This window comes from Ranitomeya variabilis, chromosome 1 (genome assembly GCF_051348905.1).
Source record: "Ranitomeya variabilis isolate aRanVar5 chromosome 1, aRanVar5.hap1, whole genome shotgun sequence".
NCBI classification, from domain to species: Eukaryota; Metazoa; Chordata; class Amphibia; order Anura; family Dendrobatidae; genus Ranitomeya; species Ranitomeya variabilis.
Window position 1 is genome coordinate 770,729,401 of NC_135232.1, and position 21,234 is coordinate 770,750,634.

General features: G+C 48.0%; 69 pseudogenes; all 69 read left to right on the plus strand.

Annotated features, from left to right (window-relative positions):
• The first annotated feature begins 190 nt into the window (after window positions 1-190).
• On the plus strand, window positions 191-309 carry LOC143798651 (5S ribosomal RNA; annotated as a pseudogene).
• A 77-nt stretch (window positions 310-386) lies between these two features.
• Window positions 387-505, plus strand: LOC143794988 (5S ribosomal RNA; annotated as a pseudogene).
• A 247-nt stretch (window positions 506-752) lies between these two features.
• LOC143800397 (5S ribosomal RNA) lies at window positions 753-871 on the plus strand (annotated as a pseudogene).
• Window positions 872-948: 77 nt separating this feature from the next.
• On the plus strand, window positions 949-1,067 carry LOC143795000 (5S ribosomal RNA; annotated as a pseudogene).
• Window positions 1,068-1,318: 251 nt separating this feature from the next.
• Window positions 1,319-1,437, plus strand: LOC143798754 (5S ribosomal RNA; annotated as a pseudogene).
• A 77-nt stretch (window positions 1,438-1,514) lies between these two features.
• Window positions 1,515-1,633, plus strand: LOC143795012 (5S ribosomal RNA; annotated as a pseudogene).
• A 252-nt stretch (window positions 1,634-1,885) lies between these two features.
• On the plus strand, window positions 1,886-2,004 carry LOC143799494 (5S ribosomal RNA; annotated as a pseudogene).
• Window positions 2,005-2,081: 77 nt separating this feature from the next.
• LOC143798110 (5S ribosomal RNA) lies at window positions 2,082-2,200 on the plus strand (annotated as a pseudogene).
• Window positions 2,201-2,447: 247 nt separating this feature from the next.
• Window positions 2,448-2,566, plus strand: LOC143798986 (5S ribosomal RNA; annotated as a pseudogene).
• A 77-nt stretch (window positions 2,567-2,643) lies between these two features.
• LOC143797986 (5S ribosomal RNA) lies at window positions 2,644-2,762 on the plus strand (annotated as a pseudogene).
• Window positions 2,763-3,216: 454 nt separating this feature from the next.
• Window positions 3,217-3,335, plus strand: LOC143795023 (5S ribosomal RNA; annotated as a pseudogene).
• Window positions 3,336-3,584: 249 nt separating this feature from the next.
• LOC143799495 (5S ribosomal RNA) lies at window positions 3,585-3,703 on the plus strand (annotated as a pseudogene).
• Window positions 3,704-3,780: 77 nt separating this feature from the next.
• LOC143795036 (5S ribosomal RNA) lies at window positions 3,781-3,899 on the plus strand (annotated as a pseudogene).
• Window positions 3,900-4,354: 455 nt separating this feature from the next.
• On the plus strand, window positions 4,355-4,473 carry LOC143800544 (5S ribosomal RNA; annotated as a pseudogene).
• A 247-nt stretch (window positions 4,474-4,720) lies between these two features.
• Window positions 4,721-4,839, plus strand: LOC143799496 (5S ribosomal RNA; annotated as a pseudogene).
• Window positions 4,840-4,916: 77 nt separating this feature from the next.
• LOC143798111 (5S ribosomal RNA) lies at window positions 4,917-5,035 on the plus strand (annotated as a pseudogene).
• A 247-nt stretch (window positions 5,036-5,282) lies between these two features.
• Window positions 5,283-5,401, plus strand: LOC143800739 (5S ribosomal RNA; annotated as a pseudogene).
• A 77-nt stretch (window positions 5,402-5,478) lies between these two features.
• Window positions 5,479-5,597, plus strand: LOC143797987 (5S ribosomal RNA; annotated as a pseudogene).
• Window positions 5,598-5,855: 258 nt separating this feature from the next.
• Window positions 5,856-5,974, plus strand: LOC143800505 (5S ribosomal RNA; annotated as a pseudogene).
• A 77-nt stretch (window positions 5,975-6,051) lies between these two features.
• LOC143795049 (5S ribosomal RNA) lies at window positions 6,052-6,170 on the plus strand (annotated as a pseudogene).
• Window positions 6,171-6,418: 248 nt separating this feature from the next.
• LOC143799498 (5S ribosomal RNA) lies at window positions 6,419-6,537 on the plus strand (annotated as a pseudogene).
• A 77-nt stretch (window positions 6,538-6,614) lies between these two features.
• LOC143800545 (5S ribosomal RNA) lies at window positions 6,615-6,733 on the plus strand (annotated as a pseudogene).
• A 247-nt stretch (window positions 6,734-6,980) lies between these two features.
• Window positions 6,981-7,099, plus strand: LOC143798652 (5S ribosomal RNA; annotated as a pseudogene).
• Window positions 7,100-7,176: 77 nt separating this feature from the next.
• On the plus strand, window positions 7,177-7,295 carry LOC143798485 (5S ribosomal RNA; annotated as a pseudogene).
• Window positions 7,296-7,543: 248 nt separating this feature from the next.
• Window positions 7,544-7,662, plus strand: LOC143798932 (5S ribosomal RNA; annotated as a pseudogene).
• Window positions 7,663-7,739: 77 nt separating this feature from the next.
• LOC143795061 (5S ribosomal RNA) lies at window positions 7,740-7,858 on the plus strand (annotated as a pseudogene).
• A 456-nt stretch (window positions 7,859-8,314) lies between these two features.
• Window positions 8,315-8,433, plus strand: LOC143798509 (5S ribosomal RNA; annotated as a pseudogene).
• Window positions 8,434-8,877: 444 nt separating this feature from the next.
• Window positions 8,878-8,996, plus strand: LOC143795072 (5S ribosomal RNA; annotated as a pseudogene).
• Window positions 8,997-9,252: 256 nt separating this feature from the next.
• On the plus strand, window positions 9,253-9,371 carry LOC143798987 (5S ribosomal RNA; annotated as a pseudogene).
• Window positions 9,372-9,448: 77 nt separating this feature from the next.
• Window positions 9,449-9,567, plus strand: LOC143795084 (5S ribosomal RNA; annotated as a pseudogene).
• Window positions 9,568-9,814: 247 nt separating this feature from the next.
• Window positions 9,815-9,933, plus strand: LOC143798653 (5S ribosomal RNA; annotated as a pseudogene).
• Window positions 9,934-10,010: 77 nt separating this feature from the next.
• Window positions 10,011-10,129, plus strand: LOC143798518 (5S ribosomal RNA; annotated as a pseudogene).
• A 247-nt stretch (window positions 10,130-10,376) lies between these two features.
• LOC143798988 (5S ribosomal RNA) lies at window positions 10,377-10,495 on the plus strand (annotated as a pseudogene).
• Window positions 10,496-10,572: 77 nt separating this feature from the next.
• Window positions 10,573-10,691, plus strand: LOC143798520 (5S ribosomal RNA; annotated as a pseudogene).
• A 248-nt stretch (window positions 10,692-10,939) lies between these two features.
• On the plus strand, window positions 10,940-11,058 carry LOC143798989 (5S ribosomal RNA; annotated as a pseudogene).
• A 77-nt stretch (window positions 11,059-11,135) lies between these two features.
• On the plus strand, window positions 11,136-11,254 carry LOC143795096 (5S ribosomal RNA; annotated as a pseudogene).
• Window positions 11,255-11,511: 257 nt separating this feature from the next.
• On the plus strand, window positions 11,512-11,630 carry LOC143799499 (5S ribosomal RNA; annotated as a pseudogene).
• Window positions 11,631-11,707: 77 nt separating this feature from the next.
• LOC143795108 (5S ribosomal RNA) lies at window positions 11,708-11,826 on the plus strand (annotated as a pseudogene).
• A 249-nt stretch (window positions 11,827-12,075) lies between these two features.
• On the plus strand, window positions 12,076-12,194 carry LOC143799500 (5S ribosomal RNA; annotated as a pseudogene).
• A 77-nt stretch (window positions 12,195-12,271) lies between these two features.
• On the plus strand, window positions 12,272-12,390 carry LOC143798112 (5S ribosomal RNA; annotated as a pseudogene).
• A 246-nt stretch (window positions 12,391-12,636) lies between these two features.
• LOC143799501 (5S ribosomal RNA) lies at window positions 12,637-12,755 on the plus strand (annotated as a pseudogene).
• A 77-nt stretch (window positions 12,756-12,832) lies between these two features.
• Window positions 12,833-12,951, plus strand: LOC143795119 (5S ribosomal RNA; annotated as a pseudogene).
• Window positions 12,952-13,210: 259 nt separating this feature from the next.
• Window positions 13,211-13,329, plus strand: LOC143799502 (5S ribosomal RNA; annotated as a pseudogene).
• Window positions 13,330-13,406: 77 nt separating this feature from the next.
• On the plus strand, window positions 13,407-13,525 carry LOC143795131 (5S ribosomal RNA; annotated as a pseudogene).
• A 248-nt stretch (window positions 13,526-13,773) lies between these two features.
• Window positions 13,774-13,892, plus strand: LOC143799504 (5S ribosomal RNA; annotated as a pseudogene).
• A 77-nt stretch (window positions 13,893-13,969) lies between these two features.
• LOC143798113 (5S ribosomal RNA) lies at window positions 13,970-14,088 on the plus strand (annotated as a pseudogene).
• Window positions 14,089-14,333: 245 nt separating this feature from the next.
• Window positions 14,334-14,452, plus strand: LOC143799505 (5S ribosomal RNA; annotated as a pseudogene).
• A 77-nt stretch (window positions 14,453-14,529) lies between these two features.
• Window positions 14,530-14,648, plus strand: LOC143795143 (5S ribosomal RNA; annotated as a pseudogene).
• A 257-nt stretch (window positions 14,649-14,905) lies between these two features.
• Window positions 14,906-15,024, plus strand: LOC143799506 (5S ribosomal RNA; annotated as a pseudogene).
• Window positions 15,025-15,101: 77 nt separating this feature from the next.
• LOC143800328 (5S ribosomal RNA) lies at window positions 15,102-15,220 on the plus strand (annotated as a pseudogene).
• A 249-nt stretch (window positions 15,221-15,469) lies between these two features.
• On the plus strand, window positions 15,470-15,588 carry LOC143798656 (5S ribosomal RNA; annotated as a pseudogene).
• Window positions 15,589-15,665: 77 nt separating this feature from the next.
• On the plus strand, window positions 15,666-15,784 carry LOC143795155 (5S ribosomal RNA; annotated as a pseudogene).
• Window positions 15,785-16,037: 253 nt separating this feature from the next.
• On the plus strand, window positions 16,038-16,156 carry LOC143798502 (5S ribosomal RNA; annotated as a pseudogene).
• Window positions 16,157-16,233: 77 nt separating this feature from the next.
• On the plus strand, window positions 16,234-16,352 carry LOC143798114 (5S ribosomal RNA; annotated as a pseudogene).
• A 247-nt stretch (window positions 16,353-16,599) lies between these two features.
• Window positions 16,600-16,718, plus strand: LOC143800345 (5S ribosomal RNA; annotated as a pseudogene).
• Window positions 16,719-16,795: 77 nt separating this feature from the next.
• LOC143795167 (5S ribosomal RNA) lies at window positions 16,796-16,914 on the plus strand (annotated as a pseudogene).
• Window positions 16,915-17,164: 250 nt separating this feature from the next.
• LOC143798657 (5S ribosomal RNA) lies at window positions 17,165-17,283 on the plus strand (annotated as a pseudogene).
• Window positions 17,284-17,360: 77 nt separating this feature from the next.
• LOC143795179 (5S ribosomal RNA) lies at window positions 17,361-17,479 on the plus strand (annotated as a pseudogene).
• Window positions 17,480-17,921: 442 nt separating this feature from the next.
• On the plus strand, window positions 17,922-18,040 carry LOC143795192 (5S ribosomal RNA; annotated as a pseudogene).
• A 257-nt stretch (window positions 18,041-18,297) lies between these two features.
• On the plus strand, window positions 18,298-18,416 carry LOC143799507 (5S ribosomal RNA; annotated as a pseudogene).
• A 77-nt stretch (window positions 18,417-18,493) lies between these two features.
• On the plus strand, window positions 18,494-18,612 carry LOC143795204 (5S ribosomal RNA; annotated as a pseudogene).
• Window positions 18,613-18,860: 248 nt separating this feature from the next.
• On the plus strand, window positions 18,861-18,979 carry LOC143799508 (5S ribosomal RNA; annotated as a pseudogene).
• Window positions 18,980-19,056: 77 nt separating this feature from the next.
• On the plus strand, window positions 19,057-19,175 carry LOC143798115 (5S ribosomal RNA; annotated as a pseudogene).
• A 246-nt stretch (window positions 19,176-19,421) lies between these two features.
• On the plus strand, window positions 19,422-19,540 carry LOC143799511 (5S ribosomal RNA; annotated as a pseudogene).
• Window positions 19,541-19,617: 77 nt separating this feature from the next.
• LOC143800360 (5S ribosomal RNA) lies at window positions 19,618-19,736 on the plus strand (annotated as a pseudogene).
• Window positions 19,737-19,993: 257 nt separating this feature from the next.
• LOC143799512 (5S ribosomal RNA) lies at window positions 19,994-20,112 on the plus strand (annotated as a pseudogene).
• Window positions 20,113-20,189: 77 nt separating this feature from the next.
• LOC143798803 (5S ribosomal RNA) lies at window positions 20,190-20,308 on the plus strand (annotated as a pseudogene).
• A 247-nt stretch (window positions 20,309-20,555) lies between these two features.
• Window positions 20,556-20,674, plus strand: LOC143798658 (5S ribosomal RNA; annotated as a pseudogene).
• Window positions 20,675-20,751: 77 nt separating this feature from the next.
• LOC143795215 (5S ribosomal RNA) lies at window positions 20,752-20,870 on the plus strand (annotated as a pseudogene).
• Window positions 20,871-21,234: the final 364 nt, after the last annotated feature.

The following is a 21,234-nucleotide window of genomic DNA, read 5'->3' on the forward strand; positions in this document are numbered from 1 at the left end:
CGCACTGGTGTGAACAATCTGTCATTGGCCACTCTAAGCTGAATGTGCCAGCTCTGGTTAGATCGCAAATGCTAAGCAGCTTGAGGCTGGGCAAGTTTCTTTTTTTTTTTTTTGGGGGGGGGGGGTTTATCAAAGCTTTCCCTTACAATTTTATATCTCTTGAAAAGACCCGCTGTGGTGCTAGTTGTCCGTCAATGGCCACTCTAAGCTGAATGTGCCTGCCCTCGTCAGATCGCAAACGCTAAGCAGCTTGAGGCTGGGCAAGTACCGGCATGGGAGACTGGCTGGGAATCCCTGGTACCGTTGACTTGCTATTTTGTTTTTCTCAAAGCTTTCCCTTACGATTGTTTTCATCTTGAAAAGACTAGCAGACGCGAAAGCAATCGGTCAATGGCCACACTAAGCTGAATGTGCCTGCCCTCGTCAGATCGCAAATGCTAAGCAGCTTGAGGCTAGGCAAGTACCAGCATGGGAGACTGGCTGGGAATCCCTGGTACCGTTGACTTGGTTTTTTCGTTTTGATCCAAGCTTTCCCTGACGATTGTATTCCTCTTGAAAAGAGCCGCACTGGTGTGAACAATCTGTCATTGGCCACTCTAAGCTGAATGTGCCAGCTCTGGTTAGATCGCAAATGCTAAGCAGCTTGAGGCTGGGCAAGTTTCTTTTTTTTTTTTTTGGGGGGGGGGGTTTATCAAAGCTTTCCCTTACAATTTTATATCTCTTGAAAAGACCCGCTGTGGTGCTAGTTGTCCGTCAATGGCCACTCTAAGCTGAATGTGCCTGCCCTCGTCAGATCGCAAATGCTAAGCAGCTTGAGGCTGGGCAAGTACCGGCATGGGAGACTGGCTGGGAATCCCCGGTACCGTTGACTTGCTATTTTTTTTTTCTCAAAGCTTTCCCTTACGATTGTTTTCATCTTGAAAAGACTAGCAGACGCGAAAGCAATCGGTCAATGGCCACACTAAGCTGAATGTGCCTGCCCTCGTCAGATCGCAAATGCTAAGCAGCTTGAGGCTAGGCAAGTACCAGCATGGGAGACTGGCTGGGAATCCCTGGTACCGTTGACTTGGTTTTTTCGTTTTGATCCAAGCTTTCCCTGACGATTGTATTCCTCTTGAAAAGAGCCGCACTGGTTTGAACAATCTGTCATTGGCCACTCTAAGCTGAATGTGCCAGCTCTGGTCAGATCGCAAATGCTAAGCAGCTTGAGGCTGGGCAAGTTTCTTTTTTTTTTTTTTTTTTTGGGGGGGGGGTTTATCAAAGCTTTCCCTTACAATTTTATATCTCTTGAAAAGACCCGCTGTGGTGCTAGTTGTCCGTCAATGGCCACTCTAAGCTGAATGTGCCTGCCCTCGTCAGATCGCAAACGCTAAGCAGCTTGAGGCTGGGCAAGTACTGGCATGGGAGACTGGCTGGGAATCCCCGGTACCGTTGACTTGCTATTTTGTTTTTCTCAAAGCTTTCCCTTACGATTGTTTTCATCTTGAAAAGACTAGCAGACGCGAAAGCAATCGGTCAATGGCCACACTAAGCTGAATGTGCCTGCCCTCGTCAGATCGCAAATGCTAAGCAGCTTGAGGCTAGGCAAGTACCAGCATGGGAGACTGGCTGGGAATCCCTGGTACCGTTGACTTGGTTTTTTCGTTTTGATCCAAGCTTTCCCTGACGATTGTATTCCTCTTGAAAAGAGCCGCACTGGTTTGAAAAATCTGTCATTGGCCACTCTAAGCTGAATGTGCCAGCTCTGGTCAGATCGCAAATGCTAAGCAGCTTGAGGCTGGGCAAGTTTCTTTTTTTTTTTTTTTTTTTGGGGGGGGGGGTTTATCAAAGCTTTCCCTTACAATTTTATATCTCTTGAAAAGACCCGCTGTGGTGCTAGTTGTCCGTCAATGGCCACTCTAAGCTGAATGTGCCTGCCCTCGTCAGATCGCAAACGCTAAGCAGCTTGAGGCTGGGCAAGTACCGGCATGGGAGACTGGCTGGGAATCCCCGGTACCGTTGACTTGCTATTTTGTTTTTCTCAAAGCTTTCCCTTACGATTGTTTTCATCTTGAAAAGACTAGCAGACGCGAAAGCAATCGGTCAATGGCCACACTAAGCTGAATGTGCCTGCCCTCGTCAGATCGCAAATGCTAAGCAGCTTGGGGCTAGGCAAGTACCAGCATGGGAGACTGGCTGGGAATCCCTGGTACCGTTGACTTGGTTTTTTCGTTTTGATCCAAGCTTTCCCTAACGATTGTATTCCTCTTGAAAAGAGCCGCACTGGTGTGAACAATTTGTCATTGGCCACTCTAAGCTGAATGTGCCAGCTCTGGTCAGATCGCAAATGCTAAGCAGCTTGAGGCTGGGCAAGTTTCTTTTTTTTTTTTTGGGGGGGGGGGGTTTATCAAAGCTTTCCCTTACAATTTTATATCTCTTGAAAAGACCCGCTGTGGTGCTAGTTGTCCGTCAATGGCCACTCTAAGCTGAATGTGCCTGCCCTCGTCAGATCGCAAACGCTAAGCAGCTTGAGGCTGGGCAAGTACCGGCATGGGAGACTGGCTGGGAATCCCCGGTACCGTTGACTTGCTATTTTTTTTTTCTCAAAGCTTTCCCTTACGATTGTTTTCATCTTGAAAAGACTAGCAGACGCGAAAGCAATCGGTCAATGGCCACACTTAGCTGAATGTGCCTGCCCTCGTCAGATCGCAAATGCTAAGCAGCTTGAGGCTAGGCAAGTACCAGCATGGGAGACTGGCTGGGAATCCCTGGTACCGTTGACTTGGTTTTTTCGTTTTGATCCAAGCTTTCCCTGACGATTGTATTCCTCTTGAAAAGAGCCGCACTGGTTTGAACAATCTGTCATTGGCCACTCTAAGCTGAATGTGCCAGCTCTGGTCAGATCGCAAATGCTAAGCAGCTTGAGGCTGGGCAAGTTTCTTTTTTCTTTTTTTTTTTTTTTTTTGGGGGGGGGGTTTATCAAAGCTTTCCCTTACAATTTTATATCTCTTGAAAAGACCCGCTGTGGTGCTAGTTGTCCGTCAATGGCCACTCTAAGCTGAATGTGCCTGCCCTCGTCAGATCGCTAAACGCTAAGCAGCTTGAGGCTGGGCAAGTACCGGCATGGGAGACTGGCTGGGAATCCCCGGTACCGTTGACTTGCTATTTTGTTTTTCTCAAAGCTTTCCCTTACGATTGTTTTCATCTTGAAAAGACTAGCAGACGCAAAAGCAATCGGTCAATGGCCACACTAAGCTGAATGTGCCTGCCCTCGTCAGATCGCAAATGCTAAGCAGCTTGAGGCTAGGCAAGTACCAGCATGGGAGACTGGCTGGGAATCCCTGGTACCGTTGACTTGGTTTTTTCGTTTTGATCCAAGCTTTCCCTGACGATTGTATTCCTCTTGAAAAGAGCCGCACTGGTGTGAACAATCTGTCATTGGCCACTCTAAGCTGAATGTGCCAGCTCTGGTTAGATCGCAAATGCTAAGCAGCTTGAGGCTGGGCAAGTTTCTTTTTTTTTTTTTTTTGGGGGGGGGGGTTTATCAAAGCTTTCCCTTACAATTTTATATCTCTTGAAAAGACCCGCTGTGGTGCTAGTTGTCCGTCAATGGCCACTCTAAGCTGAATGTGCCTGCCCTCGTCAGATCGCAAACGCTAAGCAGCTTGAGGCTGGGCAAGTACCGGCATGGGAGACTGGCTGGGAATCCCCGGTACCGTTGACTTGCTATTTTTTTTTTCTCAAAGCTTTCCCTTACGATTGTTTTCATCTTGAAAAGACTAGCAGACGCGAAAGCAATCGGTCAATGGCCACACTAAGCTGAATGTGCCTGCCCTCGTCAGATCGCAAATGCTAAGCAGCTTGAGGCTAGGCAAGTACCAGCATGGGAGACTGGCTGGGAATCCCTGGTACCGTTGACTTGGTTTTTTCGTTTTGATCCAAGCTTTCCCTGACGATTGTATTCCTCTTGAAAAGAGCCGCACTGGTTTGAACAATCTGTCATTGGCCACTCTAAGCTGAATGTGCCAGCTCTGGTCAGATCGCAAATGCTAAGCAGCTTGAGGCTGGGCAAGTTTCTTTTTTCTTTTTTTTTTTTTTTTTGGGGGGGGGGGGGTTTATCAAAGCTTTCCCTTACAATTTTATATCTCTTGAAAAGACCCGCTGTGGTGCTAGTTGTCCGTCAATGGCCACTCTAAGCTGAATGTGCCTGCCCTTGTCAGATCGCAAACGCTAAGCAGCTTGAGGCTGGGCAAGTACCGGCATGGGAGACTGGCTGGGAATCCCCGGTACCGTTGACTTGCTATTTTGTTTTTCTCAAAGCTTTTCCTTACGATTGTTTTCATCTTGAAAAGACTAGCAGACGCGAAAGCAATCGGTCAATGGCCACACTAAGCTGAATGTGCCTGCCCTCGTCAGATCGCAAATGCTAAGCAGCTTGAGGCTAGGCAAGTACCAGCATGGGAGACTGGCTGGGAATCCCTGGTACGGTTGACTTGGTTTTTTCGTTTTGATCCAAGCTTTCCCTGACGATTGTATTCCTCTTGAAAAGAGCCGCACTGGTGTGAACAATCTGTCATTGGCCACTCTAAGCTGAATGTGCCAGCTCTGGTTAGATCGCAAATGCTAAGCAGCTTGAGGCTGGGCAAGTTTCTTTTTTTTTTTTTTTGGGGGGGGGGTTTATCAAAGCTTTCCCTTACAATTTTATATCTCTTGAAAAGACCCGCTGTGGTGCTAGTTGTCCGTCAATGGCCACTCTAAGCTGAATGTGCCTGCCCTCGTCAGATCGCAAACGCTAAGCAGCTTGAGGCTGGGCAAGTACCGGCATGGGAGACTGGCTGGGAATCCCCGGTACCGTTGACTTGCTGTTTTGTTTTTCTCAAAGCTTTCCCTTACGATTGTTTTCATCTTGAAAAGACTAGCAGACGCGAAAGCAATCGGTCAATGGCCACACTAAGCTGAATGTGCCTGCCCTCGTCAGATCGCAAATGCTAAGCAGCTTGGGGCTAGGCAAGTACCAGCATGGGAGACTGGCTGGGAATCCCTGGTACCGTTGACTTGTTTTTTTCGTTTTGATCCAAGCTTTCCCTAACGATTGTATTCCTCTTGAAAAGAGCCGCACTGGTGTGAACAATTTGTCATTGGCCACTCTAAGCTGAATGTGCCAGCTCTGGTCAGATCGCAAATGCTAAGCAGCTTGAGGCTGGGCAAGTTTCTTTTTTTTTTTTTGGGGGGGGGGGGTTTATCAAAGCTTTCCCTTACAATTTTATATCTCTTGAAAAGACCCGCTGTGGTGCTAGTTGTCCGTCAATGGACACTCTAAGCTGAATGTGCCTGCCCTCGTCAGATCGCAAACGCTAAGCAGCTTGAGGCTGGGCAAGTACCGGCATGGGAGACTGGCTGGGAATCCCCGGTACCGTTGACTTGCTATTTTTTTTTTCTCAAAGCTTTCCCTTACGATTGTTTTCATCTTGAAAAGACTAGCAGACGCGAAAGCAATCGGTCAATGGCCACACTTAGCTGAATGTGCCTGCCCTCGTCAGATCGCAAATGCTAAGCAGCTTGAGGCTAGGCAAGTACCAGCATGGGAGACTGGCTGGGAATCCCTGGTACCGTTGACTTGGTTTTTTCGTTTTGATCCAAGCTTTCCCTGACGATTGTATTCCTCTTGAAAAGAGCCGCACTGGTTTGAACAATCTGTCATTGGCCACTCTAAGCTGAATGTGCCAGCTCTGGTCAGATCGCAAATGCTAAGCAGCTTGAGGCTGGGCAAGTTTCTTTTTTCTTTTTTTTTTTTTTTTTGGGGGGGGGGGGTTTATCAAAGCTTTCCCTTACAATTTTATATCTCTTGAAAAGACCCGCTGTGGTGCTAGTTGTCCGTCAATGGCCACTCTAAGCTGAATGTGCCTGCCCTCGTCAGATCGCAAACGCTAAGCAGCTTGAGGCTGGGCAAGTACCGGCATGGGAGACTGGCTGGGAATCCCCGGTACTGTTGACTTGCTATTTTGTTTTTCTCAAAGCTTTCCCTTACGATTGTTTTCATCTTGAAAAGACTAGCAGACGCAAAAGCAATCGGTCAATGGCCACACTAAGCTGAATGTGCCTGCCCTCGTCAGATCGCAAATGCTAAGCAGCTTGAGGCTAGGCAAGTACCAGCATGGGAGACTGGCTGGGAATCCCTGGTACCGTTGACTTGGTTTTTTCGTTTTGATCCAAGCTTTCCCTGACGATTGTATTCCTCTTGAAAAGAGCCGCACTGGTGTGAACAATCTGTCATTGGCCACTCTAAGCTGAATGTGCCAGCTCTGGTTAGATCGCAAATGCTAAGCAGCTTGAGGCTGGGCAAGTTTCTTTTTTTTTTTTTTTGGGGGGGGGGGTTTATCAAAGCTTTCCCTTACAATTTTATATCTCTTGAAAAGACCCGCTGTGGTGCTAGTTGTCCGTCAATGGCCACTCTAAGCTGAATGTGCCTGCCCTCGTCAGATCGCAAACGCTAAGCAGCTTGAGGCTGGGCAAGTACCGGCATGGGAGACTGGCTGGGAATCCCCGGTACCGTTGACTTGCTATTTTGTTTTTCTCAAAGCTTTCCCTTACGATTGTTTTCATCTTGAAAAGACTAGCAGACGCGAAAGCAAACGGTCAATGGCCACACTAAGCTGAATGTGCCTGCCCTCGTCAGATCGCAAATGCTAAGCAGCTTGAGGCTAGGCAAGTACCAGCATGGGAGACTGGCTGGGAATCCCTGGTACGGTTGACTTGGTTTTTTCGTTTTGATCCAAGCTTTCCCTGACGATTGTATTCCTCTTGAAAAGAGCCGCACTGGTGTGAACAATCTGTCATTGGCCACTCTAAGCTGAATGTGCCAGCTCTGGTTAGATCGCAAATGCTAAGCAGCTTGAGGCTGGGCAAGTTTCTTTTTTTTTTTTTTGGGGGGGGGGGTTTATCAAAGCTTTCCCTTACAATTTTATATCTCTTGAAAAGACCCGCTGTGGTGCTAGTTGTCCGTCAATGGCCACTCTAAGCTGAATGTGCCTGCCCTCGTCAGATCGCAAACGCTAAGCAGCTTGAGGCTGGGCAAGTACCGGCATGGGAGACTGGCTGGGAATCCCTGGTACCGTTGACTTGCTATTTTGTTTTTCTCAAAGCTTTCCCTTACGATTGTTTTCATCTTGAAAAGACTAGCAGACGCGAAAGCAATCGGTCAATGGCCACACTAAGCTGAATGTGCCTGCCCTCGTCGGATCGCAAATGCTAAGCAGCTTGAGGCTAGGCAAGTACCAGCATGGGAGACTGGCTGGGAATCCCTGGTACCGTTGACTTGGTTTTTTCGTTTTGATCCAAGCTTTCCCTGACGATTGTATTCCTCTTGAAAAGAGCCGCACTGGTGTGAACAATCTGTCATTGGCCACTCTAAGCTGAATGTGCCAGCTCTGGTTAGATCGCAAATGCTAAGCAGCTTGAGGCTGGGCAAGTTTCTTTTTTTTTTTTTTTTGGGGGGGGGGTTTATCAAAGCTTTCCCTTACAATTTTATATCTCTTGAAAAGACCCGCTGTGGTGCTAGTTGTCCGTCAATGGCCACTCTAAGCTGAATGTGCCTGCCCTCGTCAGATCGCAAACGCTAAGCAGCTTGAGGCTGGGCAAGTACCGGCATGGGAGACTGGCTGGGAATCCCCGGTACCGTTGACTTGCTATTTTTTTTTTCTCAAAGCTTTCCCTTACGATTGTTTTCATCTTGAAAAGACTAGCAGACGCGAAAGCAATCGGTCAATGGCCACACTAAGCTGAATGTGCCTGCCCTCGTCAGATCGCAAATGCTAAGCAGCTTGAGGCTAGGCAAGTACCAGCATGGGAGACTGGCTGGGAATCCCTGGTACCGTTGACTTGGTTTTTTCGTTTTGATCCAAGCTTTCCCTGACGATTGTATTCCTCTTGAAAAGAGCCGCACTGGTTTGAACAATCTGTCAATGGCCACTCTAAGCTGAATGTGCCAGCTCTGGTCAGATCGCAAATGCTAAGCAGCTTGAGGCTGGGCAAGTTTCTTTTTTTTTTTTTTTTTTTTTTTTTTTTTTGGGGGGGGTTTATCAAAGCTTTCCCTTACAATTTTATATCTCTTGAAAAGACCCGCTGTGGTGCTAGTTGTCCGTCAATGGCCACTCTAAGCTGAATGTGCCTGCCCTCGTCAGATCGCAAACGCTAAGCAGCTTGAGGCTGGGCAAGTACCGGCATGGGAGACTGGCTGGGAATCCCCGCTACCGTTGACTTGCTATTTTGTTTTTCTCAAAGCTTTCCCTTACGATTGTTTTCATCTTGAAAAGACTAGCAGACGCGAAAGCAATCGGTCAATGGCCACACTAAGCTGAATGTGCCTGCCCTCGTCAGATCGCAAATGCTAAGCAGCTTGAGACTAGGCAAGTACCAGCATGGGAGACTAGCTGGGAATCCCTGGTACCGTTGACTTGGTTTTTTCGTTTTGATCCAAGCTTTCCCTGACGATTGTATTCCTCTTGAAAAGAGCCGCACTGGTGTGAACAATCTGTCATTGGCCACTCTAAGCTGAATGTGCCAGCTCTGGTTAGATCGCAAATGCTAAGCAGCTTGAGGCTGGGCAAGTTTCTTTTTTTTTTTTTTTGGGGGGGGGGGTTTATCAAAGCTTTCCCTTACAATTTTATATCTCTTGAAAAGACCCGCTGTGGTGCTAGTTGTCCGTCAATGGCCACTCTAAGCTGAATGTGCCTGCCCTCGTCAGATCACAAACGCTAAGCAGCTTGAGGCTGGGCAAGTACCGGCATGGGAGACTGGCTGGGAATCCCCGGTACCGTTGACTTGCTATTTTGTTTTTCTCAAAGCTTTCCCTTACGATTGTTTTCATCTTGAAAAGACTAGCAGACGCGAAAGCAATCGGTCAATGGCCACACTAAGCTGAATGTGCCTGCCCTCGTCAGATCGCAAATGCTAAGCAGCTTGAGGCTAGGCAAGTACCAGCATGGGAGACTGGCTGGGAATCCCTGGTACCGTTGACTTGGTTTTTTCGTTTTGATCCAAGCTTTCCCTGACGATTGTATTCCTCTTGAAAAGAGCCGCACTGGTTTGAACAATCTGTCATTGGCCACTCTAAGCTGAATGTGCCAGCTCTGGTCAGATCGCAAATGCTAAGCAGCTTGAGGCTGGGCAAGTTTCTTTTTTCTTTTTTTTTTTTTTTTTTGGGGGGGGGTTTATCAAAGCTTTCCCTTACAATTTTATATCTCTTGAAAAGACCCGCTGTGGTGCTAGTTGTCCGTCAATGGCCACTCTAAGCTGAATGTGCCTGCCCTCGTCAGATCGCAAACGCTAAGCAGCTTGAGGCTGGGCAAGTACCGGCATGGGAGACTGGCTGGGAATCCCCGGTACCGTTGACTTGCTATTTTGTTTTTCTCAAAGCTTTCCCTTACGATTGTTTTCATCTTGAAAAGACTAGCAGACGCGAAAGCAATCGGTCAATGGCCACACTAAGCTGAATGTGCCTGCCCTCGTCAGATCGCAAATGCTAAGCAGCTTGAGGCTAGGCAAGTACCAGCATGGGAGACTGGCTGGGAATCCCTGGTACCGTTGACTTGGTTTTTTCGTTTTGATCCAAGCTTTCCCTGACGATTGTATTCCTCTTGAAAAGAGCCGCACTGGTGTGAACAATCTGTCATTGGCCACTCTAAGCTGAATGTGCCAGCTCTGGTTAGATCGCAAATGCTAAGCAGCTTGAGGCTGGGCAAGTTTCTTTTTTTTTTTTTTTGGGGGGGGGGTTTATCAAAGCTTTCCCTTACAATTTTATATCTCTTGAAAAGACCCGCTGTGGTGCTAGTTGTCCGTCAATGGCCACTCTAAGCTGAATGTGCCTGCCCTCGTCAGATCGCAAACGCTAAGCAGCTTGAGGCTGGGCAAGTACCGGCATGGGAGACTGGCTGGGAATCCCTGGTACCGTTGACTTGCTATTTTGTTTTTCTCAAAGCTTTCCCTTACGATTGTTTTCATCTTGAAAAGACTAGCAGACGCGAAAGCAATCGGTCAATGGCCACACTAAGCTGAATGTGCCTGCCCTCGTCAGATCGCAAATGCTAAGCAGCTTGAGGCTAGGCAAGTACCAGCATGGGATACTGGCTGGGAATCCCTGGTACCGTTGACTTGGTTTTTTCGTTTTGATCCAAGCTTTCCCTGACGATTGTATTCCTCTTGAAAAGAGCCGCACTGGTGTGAACAATCTGTCAATGGCCACTCTAAGCTGAATGTGCCAGCTCTGGTTAGATCGCAAATGCTAAGCAGCTTGAGGCTGGGCAAGTTTCTTTTTTTTTTTTTTTGGGGGGGGGGTTTATCAAAGCTTTCCCTTACAATTTTATATCTCTTGAAAAGACCCGCTGTGGTGCTAGTTGTCTGTCAATGGCCACTCTAAGCTGAATGTGCCTGCCCTCGTCAGATCGCAAACGCTAAGCAGCTTGAGGCTGGGCAAGTACCGGCATGGGAGACTGGCTGGGAATCCCCGGTACCGTTGACTTGCTATTTTGTTTTTCTCAAAGCTTTCCCTTACGATTGTTTTCATCTTGAAAAGACTAGCAGACGCGAAAGCAATCGGTCAATGGCCACACTAAGCTGAATGTGCCTGCCCTCGTCAGATCGCAAATGCTAAGCAGCTTGGGGCTAGGCAAGTACCACCATGGGAGACTGGCTGGGAATCCCTGGTACCGTTGACTTGGTTTTTTCGTTTTGATCCAAGCTTTCCCTAACGATTGTATTCCTCTTGAAAAGAGCCGCACTGGTGTGAACAATTTGTCATTGGCCACTCTAAGCTGAATGTGCCAGCTCTGGTCAGATCGCAAATGCTAAGCAGCTTGAGGCTGGGCAAGTTTATTTTTTTTTTTTTTGGGGGGGGGGGGTTTATCAAAGCTTTCCCTTACAATTTTATATCTCTTGAAAAGACCCGCTGTGGTGCTAGTTGTCCGTCAATGGCCACTCTAAGCTGAATGTGCCTGCCCTCGTCAGATCGCAAACGCTAAGCAGCTTGAGGCTGGGCAAGTACCGGCATGGGAGACTGGCTGGGAATCCCCGGTACCGTTGACTTGCCATTTTTTTTTTCTCAAAGCTTTCCCTTACGATTGTTTTCATCTTGAAAAGACTAGCAGACGCGAAAGCAATCGGTCAATGGCCACACTAAGCTGAATGTGCCTGCCCTCGTCAGATCGCAAATGCTAAGCAGCTTGAGGCTAGGCAAGTACCAGCATGGGAGACTGGCTGGGAATCCCTGGTACCGTTGACTTGGTTTTTTCGTTTTGATCCAAGCTTTCCCTGACGATTGTATTCCTCTTGAAAAGAGCCGCACTGGTTTGAACAATCTGTCATTGGCCACTCTAAGCTGAATGTGCCAGCTCTGGTCAGATCGCAAATGCTAAGCAGCTTGAGGCTGGGCAAGTTTCTTTTTTCTTTTTTTTTTTTTTTTTTGGGGGGGGGGTTTATCAAAGCTTTCCCTTACAATTTTATATCTCTTGAAAAGACCCGCTGTGGTGCTAGTTGTCCGTCAATGGCCACTCTAAGCTGAATGTGCCTGCCCTCGTCAGATCGCAAACGCTAAGCAGCTTGAGGCTGGGCAAGTACCGGCATGGGAGACTGGCTGGGAATCCCCGGTACCGTTGACTTGCTATTTTGTTTTTCTCAAAGCTTTCCCTTACGATTGTTTTCATCTTGAAAAGACTAGCAGACGCGAAAGCAATCGGTCAATGGCCACACTAAGCTGAATGTGCCTGCCCTCGTCAGATCGCAAATGCTAAGCAGCTTGAGGCTAGGCAAGTACCAGCATGGGAGACTGGCTGGGAATCCCTGGTACCGTTGACTTGGTTTTTTCGTTTTGATCCAAGCTTTCCCTGACGATTGTATTCCTCTTGAAAAGAGCCGCACTGGTGTGAACAATCTGTCATTGGCCACTCTAAGCTGAATGTGCCAGCTCTGGTTAGATCGCAAATGCTAAGCAGCTTGAGGCTGGGCAAGTTTCTTTTTTTTTTGGGGGGGAGGGGGGGGGTTTATCAAAGCTTTCCCTTACAATTTTATATCTCTTGAAAAGACCCGCTGTGGTGCTAGTTGTCCGTCAATGGCCACTCTAAGCTGAATGTGCCTGCCCTCGTCAGATCGCAAACGCTAAGCAGCTTGAGGCTGGGCAAGTACCGGCATGGGAGACTGGCTGGGAATCCCCGGTACCGTTGACTTGCTATCTTGTTTTTCTCAAAGCTTTCCCTTACGATTGTTTTCATCTTGAAAAGACTAGCAGACGCGAAAGCAATCGGTCAATGGCCACACTAAGCTGAATGTGCCTGCCCTCGTCAGATCGCAAATGCTAAGCAGCTTGGGGCTAGGCAAGTACCAGCATGGGAGACTGGCTGGGAATCCCTGGTACCGTTGACTTGGTTTTTTCGTTTTGATCCAAGCTTTCCCTAACGATTGTATTCCTCTTGAAAAGAGCCGCACTGGTGTGAACAATTTGTCATTGGCCACTCTAAGCTGAATGTGCCAGCTCTGGTCAGATCGCAAATGCTAAGCAGCTTGAGGCTGGGCAAGTTTCTTTTTTTTTTTTGGGGGGGGGGGGTTTATCAAAGCTTTCCCTTACAATTTTATATCTCTTGAAAAGACCCGCTGTGGTGCTAGTTGTCCGTCAATGGCCACTCTAAGCTGAATGTGCCTGCCCTCGTCAGATCGCAAACGCTAAGCAGCTTGAGGCTGGGCAAGTACCGGCATGGGAGACTGGCTGGGAATCCCCGGTACCGTTGACTTGCTATTTTTTTTTTCTCAAAGCTTTCCCTTACGATTGTTTTCATCTTGAAAAGACTAGCAGACGCGAAAGCAATCGGTCAATGGCCACACTAAGCTGAATGTGCCTGCCCTCGTCAGATCGCAAATGCTAAGCAGCTTGAGGCTAGGCAAGTACCAGCATGGGAGACTGGCTGGGAATCCCTGGTACCGTTGACTTGGTTTTTTCGTTTTGATCCAAGCTTTCCCTGACGATTGTATTCCTCTTGAAAAGAGCCGCACTGGTTTGAACAATCTGTCATTGGCCACTCTAAGCTGAATGTGCCAGCTCTGGTCAGATCGCAAATGCTAAGCAGCTTGAGGCTGGGCAAGTTTCTTTTTTTTTTTTTTTTTTTTTTTTTTGGGGGGGGGGGTTTATCAAAGCTTTCCCTTACAATTTTATATCTCTTGAAAAGACCCGCTGTGGTGCTAGTTGTCCGTCAATGGCCACTCTAAGCTGAATGTGCCTGCCCTCGTCAGATCGCAAACGCTAAGCAGCTTGAGGCTGGGCAAGTACCGGCATGGGAGACTGGCTGGGAATCCCCGGTACCGTTGACTTGCTATTTTGTTTTTCTCAAAGCTTTCCCTTACGATTGTTTTCATCTTGAAAAGACTAGCAGACGCGAAAGCAATCGGTCAATGGCCACACTAAGCTGAATGTGCCTGCCCTCGTCAGATCGCAAATGCTAAGCAGCTTGAGGCTAGGCAAGTACCAGCATGGGAGACTGGCTGGGAATCCCTGGTACCGTTGACTTGGTTTTTTCGTTTTGATCCAAGCTTTCCCTGACGATTGTATTCCTCTTGAAAAGAGCCGCACTGGTGTGAACAATCTGTCATTGGCCACTCTAAGCTGAATGTGCCAGCTCTGGTTAGATCGCAAATGCTAAGCAGCTTGAGGCTGGGCAAGTTTCTTTTTTTTTTTTTTTTGGGGGGGGGGTTTATCAAAGCTTTCCCTTACAATTTTATATCTCTTGAAAAGACCCGCTGTGGTGCTAGTTGTCCGTCAATGGCCACTCTAAGCTGAATGTGCCTGCCCTCGTCAGATCGCAAACGCTAAGCAGCTTGAGGCTGGGCAAGTACCGGCATGGGAGACTGGCTGGGAATCCCCGGTACCGTTGACTTGCTATTTTGTTTTTCTCAAAGCTTTCCCTTACGATTGTTTTCATCTTGAAAAGACTAGCAGACGCGAAAGCAATCGGTCAATGGCCACACTAAGCTGAATGTGCCTGCCCTCGTCAGATCGCAAATGCTAAGCAGCTTGGGGCTAGGCAAGTACCAGCATGGGAGACTGGCTGGGAATCCCTGGTACCGTTGACTTGGTTTTTTCGTTTTGATCCAAGCTTTCCCTAACGATTGTATTCCTCTTGAAAAGAGCCGCACTGGTGTGAACAATTTGTCATTGGCCACTCTAAGCTGAATGTGCCAGCTCTGGTCAGATCGCAAATGCTAAGCAGCTTGAGGCTGGGCAAGTTTCTTTTTTTTTTTTGGGGGGGGGGGTTTATCAAAGCTTTCCCTTACAATTTTATATCTCTTGAAAAGACCCGCTGTGGTGCTAGTTGTCCGTCAATGGCCACTCTAAGCTGAATGTGCCTGCCCTCGTCAGATCGCAAACGCTAAGCAGCTTGAGGCTGGGCAAGTACCGGCATGGGAGACTGGCTGGGAATCCCCGGTACCGTTGACTTGCTATTTTTTTTTTCTCAAAGCTTTCCCTTACGATTGTTTTCATCTTGAAAAGACTAGCAGACGCGAAAGCAATCGGTCAATGGCCACACTAAGCTGAATGTGCCTGCCCTCGTCAGATCGCAAATGCTAAGCAGCTTGAGGCTAGGCAAGTACCAGCATGGGAGACTGGCTGGGAATCCCTGGTACCGTTGACTTGGTTTTTTCGTTTTGATCCAAGCTTTCCCTGACGATTGTATTCCTCTTGAAAAGAGCCGCACTGGTTTGAACAATCTGTCATTGGCCACTCTAAGCTGAATGTGCCAGCTCTGGTCAGATCGCAAATGCTAAGCAGCTTGAGGCTGGGCAAGTTTCTTTTTTCTTTTTTTTTTTTTTTTTTGGGGGGGGGGTTTATCAAAGCTTTCCCTTACAATTTTATATCTCTTGAAAAGACCCGCTGTGGTGCTAGTTGTCCGTCAATGGCCACTCTAAGCTGAATGTGCCTGCCCTCGTCAGATCGCAAACGCTAAGCAGCTTGAGGCTGGGCAAGTACCGGCATGGGAGACTGGCTGGGAATCCCCGGTACCGTTGACTTGCTATTTTGTTTTTCTCAAAGCTTTCCCTTACGATTGTTTTCATCTTGAAAAGACTAGCAGACGCGAAAGCAATCGGTCAATGGCCACACTAAGCTGAATGTGCCTGCCCTCGTCAGATCGCAAATGCTAAGCACCTTGAGGCTAGGCAAGTACCAGCATGGGAGACTGGCTGGGAATCCCTGGTACCGTTGACTTGGTTTTTTCGTTTTGATCCAAGCTTTCCCTGACGATTGTATTCCTCTTGAAAAGAGCCGCACTGGTGTGAACAATCTGTCATTGGCCACTCTAAGCTGAATGTGCCAGCTCTGGTTAGATCGCAAATGCTAAGCAGCTTGAGGCTGGGCAAGTTTCTTTTTTTTTTTTTTGGGGGGGGGGGGGTTTATCAAAGCTTTCCCTTACAATTTTATATCTCTTGAAAAGACCCGCTGTGGTGCTAGTTGTCCGTCAATGGCCACTCTAAGCTGAATGTGCCTGCCCTCGTCAGATCGCAAACGCTAAGCAGCTTGAGGCTGGGCAAGTACCGGCATGGGAGACTGGCTGGGAATCCCTGGTACCGTTGACTTGCTATTTTGTTTTTCTCAAAGCTTTCCCTTACGATTGTTTTCATCTTGAAAAGACTAGCAGACGCGAAAGCAATCGGTCAATGGCCACACTAAGCTGAATGTGCCTGCCCTCGTCAGATCGCAAATGCTAAGCAGCTTGAGGCTAGGCAAGTACCAGCATGGGAGACTGGCTGGGAATCCCTGGTACCGTTGACTTGGTTTTTTCGTTTTGATCCAAGCTTTCCCTGACGATTGTATTCCTCTTGAAAAGAGCCGCACTGGTGTGAACAATCTGTCATTGGCCACTCTAAGCTGAATGTGCCAGCTCTGGTCAGATCGCAAATGCTAAGCAGCTTGAAGCTGGGCAAGTTTCTTTTTTTTTTTTTTTTTTTTTTGGGGGGGGGTTTATCAAAGCTTTCCCTTACAATTTTATATCTCTTGAAAAGACCCGCTGTGGTGCTAGTTGTCCGTCAATGGCCACTCTAAGCTGAATGTACCTGCCCTCGTCAGATCGCAAACGCTAAGCAGCTTGAGGCTGGGCAAGTACCGGCATGGGAGACTGGCTGGGAATCCCCGGTACCGTTGACTTGCTATTTTGTTTTTCTCAAAGCTTTCCCTTACGATTGTTTTCATCTTGAAAAGACTAGCAGACGCGAAAGCAATCGGTCAATGGCCACACTAAGCTGAATGTGCCTGCCCTCGTCAGATCGCAAATGCTAAGCAGCTTGGGGCTAGGCAAGTACCAGCATGGGAGACTGGCTGGGAATCCCTGGTACCGTTGACTTGGTTTTTTCGTTTTGATCCAAGCTTTCCCTAACGATTGTATTCCTCTTGAAAAGAGCCGCACTGGTGTGAACAATTTGTCATTGGCCACTCTAAGCTGAATGTGCCAGCTCTGGTCAGATCGCAAATGCTAAGCAGCTTGAGGCTGGGCAAGTTTCTTTTTTTTTTTTGGGGGGGGGGGGGTTTATCAAAGCTTTCCCTTACAATTTTATATCTCTTGAAAAGACCCGCTGTGGTGCTAGTTGTCCGTCAATGGCCACTCTAAGCTGAATGTGCCTGCCCTCGTCAGATCGCAAACGCTAAGCAGCTTGAGGCTGGGCAAGTACCGGCATGGGAGACTGGCTGGGAATCCCCGGTACCATTGACTTGCTATTTTTTTTTTCTCAAAGCTTTCCCTTACGATTGTTTTCATCTTGAAAAGACTAGCAGACGCGAAAGTAATCGGTCAATGGCCACACTAAGCTGAATGTGCCTGCCCTCGTCAGATCGCAAATGCTAAGCAGCTTGAGGCTAGGCAAGTACCAGCATGGGAGACTGGCTGGGAATCCCTGGTACCGTTGACTTGGTTTTTTCGTTTTGATCCAAGCTTTCCCTGACGATTGTATTCCTCTTGAAAAGAGCCGCACTGGTGTGAACAATCTGTCATTGGCCACTCTAAGCTGAATGTGCCAGCTCTGGTTAGATCGCAAATGCTAAGCAGCTTGAGGCTGGGCAAGTTTCTTTTTTTTTTTTTTTTTGGGGGGGGGGGGTTATCAAAGCTTTCCCTTACAATTTTATATCTCTTGAAAAGACCCGCTGTGGTGCTAGTTGTCCGTCAATGGCCACTCTAAGCTGAATGTGCCTGCCCTCGTCAGATCGCAAACGCTAAGCAGCTTGAGGCTGGGCAAGTACCGGCATGGGAGACTGGCTGGGAATCCCTGGTACCGTTGACTTGCTATTTTGTTTTTCTCAAAGCTTTCCCTTACGATTGTTTTCATCTTGAAAAGACTAGCAGACGCGAAAGCAATCGGTCAATGGCCACACTAAGCTGAATGTGCCTGCCCTCGTCAGATCGCAAATGCTAAGCAGCTTGAGGCTAGGCAAGTACCAGCATGGGAGACTGGCTGGGAATCCCTGGTACCGTTGACTTGGTTTTTTCGTTTTGATCCAAGCTTTCCCTGACGATTGTATTCCTCTTGAAAAGAGCCGCACTGGTGTGAACAATCTGTCATTGGCCACTCTAAGCTGAATGTGCCAGCTCTGGTTAGATCGCAAATGCTAAGCAGCTTGAGGCTGGGCAAGTTTCTTTTTTTTTTTTTTGGGGGGGGGGTTTATCAAAGCTTTCCCTTACAATTTTATATCTCTTGAAAAGACCCGCTGTGGTGCTAGTTGTCCGTCAATGGCCACTCTAAGCTGAATGTGCCTGCCCTCGTCAGATCGCAAACGCTAAGCAGCTTGAGGCTGGGCAAGTACCGGCATGGGAGACTGGCTGGGAATCCCCGATACCGTTGACTTGCTATTTTTTTTTTCTCAAAGCTTTCCCTTACGATTGTTTTCATCTTGAAAAGACTAGCAGACGCGAAAGCAATCGGTCAATGGCCACACTAAGCTGAATGTGCCTGCCCTCGTCAGATCGCAAATGCTAAGCAGCTTGAGGCTAGGCAAGTACCAGCATGGGAGACTGGCTGGGAATCCCTGGTACCGTTGACTTGGTTTTTTCGTTTTGATCCAAGCTTTCCCTGACGATTGTATTCCTCTTGAAAAGAGCCGCACTGGTTTGAACAATCTGTCATTGGCCACTCTAAGCTGAATGTGCCAGCTCTGGTCAGATCGCAAATGCTAAGCAGCTTGAGGCTGGGCAAGTTTCTTTTTTTTTTTTTTTTTTTTTTTTTGGGGGGGGGGTTTATCAAAGCTTTCCCTTACAATTTTATATCTCTTGAAAAGACCCGCTGTGGTGCTAGTTGTCCGTCAATGGCCACTCTAAGCTGAATGTGCCTGCCCTCGTCAGATCGCAAACGCTAAGCAGCTTGAGGCTGGGCAAGTACCGGCATGGGAGACTGGCTGGGAATCCCCGGTACCGTTGACTTGCTATTTTGTTTTTCTCAAAGCTTTCCCTTACGATTGTTTTCATCTTGAAAAGACTAGCAGACGCGAAAGCAATCGGTCAATGGCCACACTAAGCTGAATGTGCCTGCCCTCGTCAGATCGCAAATGCTAAGCAGCTTGAGGCTAGGCAAGTACCAGCATGGGAGACTGGCTGGGAATCCCTGGTACCGTTGACTTGGTTTTTTCGTTTTGATCCAAGCTTTCCCTGACGATTGTATTCCTCTTGAAAAGAGCCGCACTGGTGTGAACAATCTGTCATTGGCCACTCTAAGCTGAATGTGCCAGCTCTGGTTAGATCGCAAATGCTAAGCAGCTTGAGGCTGGGCAAGTTTCTTTTTTTTTTTTTTTTGGGGGGGGGGTTTATCAAAGCTTTCCCTTACAATTTTATATCTCTTGAAAAGACCCGCTGTGGTGCTAGTTGTCCGTCAATGGCCACTCTAAGCTGAATGTGCCTGCCCTCGTCAGATCGCAAACGCTAAGCAGCTTGAGGCTGGGCAAGTACCGGCATGGGAGACTGGCTGGGAATCCCCGGTACCGTTGACTTGCTATTTTGTTTTTCTCAAAGCTTTCCCTTACGATTGTTTTCATCTTGAAAAGACTAGCAGACGCGAAAGCAATCGGTCAATGGCCACACTAAGCTGAATGTGCCTGCCCTCGTCAGATCGCAAATGCTAAGCAGCTTGGGGCTAGGCAAGTACCAGCATGGGAGACTGGCTGGGAATCCCTGGTACCGTTGACTTGGTTTTTTCGTTTTGATCCAAGCTTTCCCTAACGATTGTATTCCTCTTGAAAAGAGCCGCACTGGTGTGAACAATTTGTCATTGGCCACTCTAAGCTGAATGTGCCAGCTCTGGTCAGATCGCAAATGCTAAGCAGCTTGAGGCTGGGCAAGTTTCTTTTTTTTTTTTTGGGGGGGGGGGTTTATCAAAGCTTTCCCTTACAATTTTATATCTCTTGAAAAGACCCGCTGTGGTGCTAGTTGTCCGTCAATGGCCACTCTAAGCTGAATGTGCCTGCCCTCGTCAGATCGCAAACGCTAAGCAGCTTGAGGCTGGGCAAGTACCGGCATGGGAGACTGGCTGGGAATCCCCGGTACCGTTGACTTGCTATTTTTTTTTTCTCAAAGCTTTCCCTTACGATTGTTTTCATCTTGAAAAGACTAGCAGACGCGAAAGCAATCGGTCAATGGCCACACTAAGCTGAATGTGCCTGCCCTCGTCAGATCGCAAATGCTAAGCAGCTTGAGGCTAGGCAAGTACCAGCATGGGAGACTGGCTGGAAATCCCTGGTACCGTTGACTTGGTTTTTTCGTTTTGATCCAAGCTTTCCCTGACGATTGTATTCCTCTTGAAAAGAGCCGCACTGGTTTGAACAATCTGTCATTGGCCACTCTAAGCTGAATGTGCCAGCTCTGGTCAGATCGCAAATGCTAAGCAGCTTGAGGCTGGGCAAGTTTCTTTTTTCTTTTTTTTTTTTTTTTTTGGGGGGTGGGTTTATCAAAGCTTTCCCTTACAATTTTATATCTCTTGAAAAGACCCGCTGTGGTGCTAGTTGTCCGTCAATGGCCACTCTAAGCTGAATGTGCCTGCCCTCGTCAGATCGCAAACGCTAAGCAGCTTGAGGCTGGGCAAGTACCGGCATGGGAGACTGGCTGGGAATCCCCGGTACCGTTGACTTGCTAATTTGTTTTTCTCAAAGCTTTCCCTTACGATTGTTTTCATCTTGAAAAGACTAGCAGACGCGAAAGCAATCGGTCAATGGCCACACTAAGCTGAATGTGCCTGCCCTCGTCAGATCGCAAATGCTAAGCAGCTTGAGGTTAGGCAAGTACCAGCATGGGAGACTGGCTGGGAATCCCTGGTACCGTTGACTTGGTTTTTTCGTTTTGATCCAAGCTTTCCCTGACGATTGTATTCCTCTTGAAAAGAGCCGCAATGGTGTGAACAATCTGTCATTGGCCACTCTAAGCTGAATGTGCCAGCTCTGGTTAGATCGCAAATGCTAAGCAGCTTGAGGCTGGGCAAGTTTCTTTTTTTTTTTTTTGGGGGGGGGGGTTTATCAAAGCTTTCCCTTACAATTTTATATCTCTTGAAAAGACCCGCTGTGGTGCTAGTTGTCCGTCAATGGCCACTCTAAGCTGAATGTGCCTGCCCTCGTCAGATCGCAAACGCTAAGCAGCTTGAGGCTGGGCAAGTACCGGCATGGGAGACTGGCTGGGAATCCCTGGTACCGTTGACTTGCTATTTTGTTTTTCTCAAAGCTTTCCCTTACGATTGTTTTCATCTTGAAAAGACTAGCAGACGCGAAAGCAATCGGTCAATGGCCACACTAAGCTGAATGTGCCTGCCCTCGTCAGATCGCAAATGCTAAGCAGCTTGAGGCTAGGCAAGTACCAGCATGGGAGACTGGCTGGGAATCCCTGGTACCGTTGACTTGGTTTTTTCGTTTTGATCCAAGCTTTCCCTGACGATTGTATTCCTCTTGAAAAGAGCCGCACTGGTGTGAACAATCTGTCATTGGCCACTCTAAGCTGAATGTGCCAGCTCTGGTTAGATCGCAAATGCTATGCAGCTTGAGGCTGGGCAAGTTTCTTTTTTTTTTTTTTGGGGGGGGGGGTTTATCAAAGCTTTCCCTTACAATTTTATATCTCTTGAAAAGACCCGCTGTGGTGCTAGTTGTCCGTCAATGGCCACTCTAAGCTGAATGTGCCTGCCCTCGTCAGATCGCAAACGCTAAGCAGCTTGAGGCTGGGCAAGTACCGGCATGGGAGACTGGCTGGGAATCCCCGTTACCGTTGA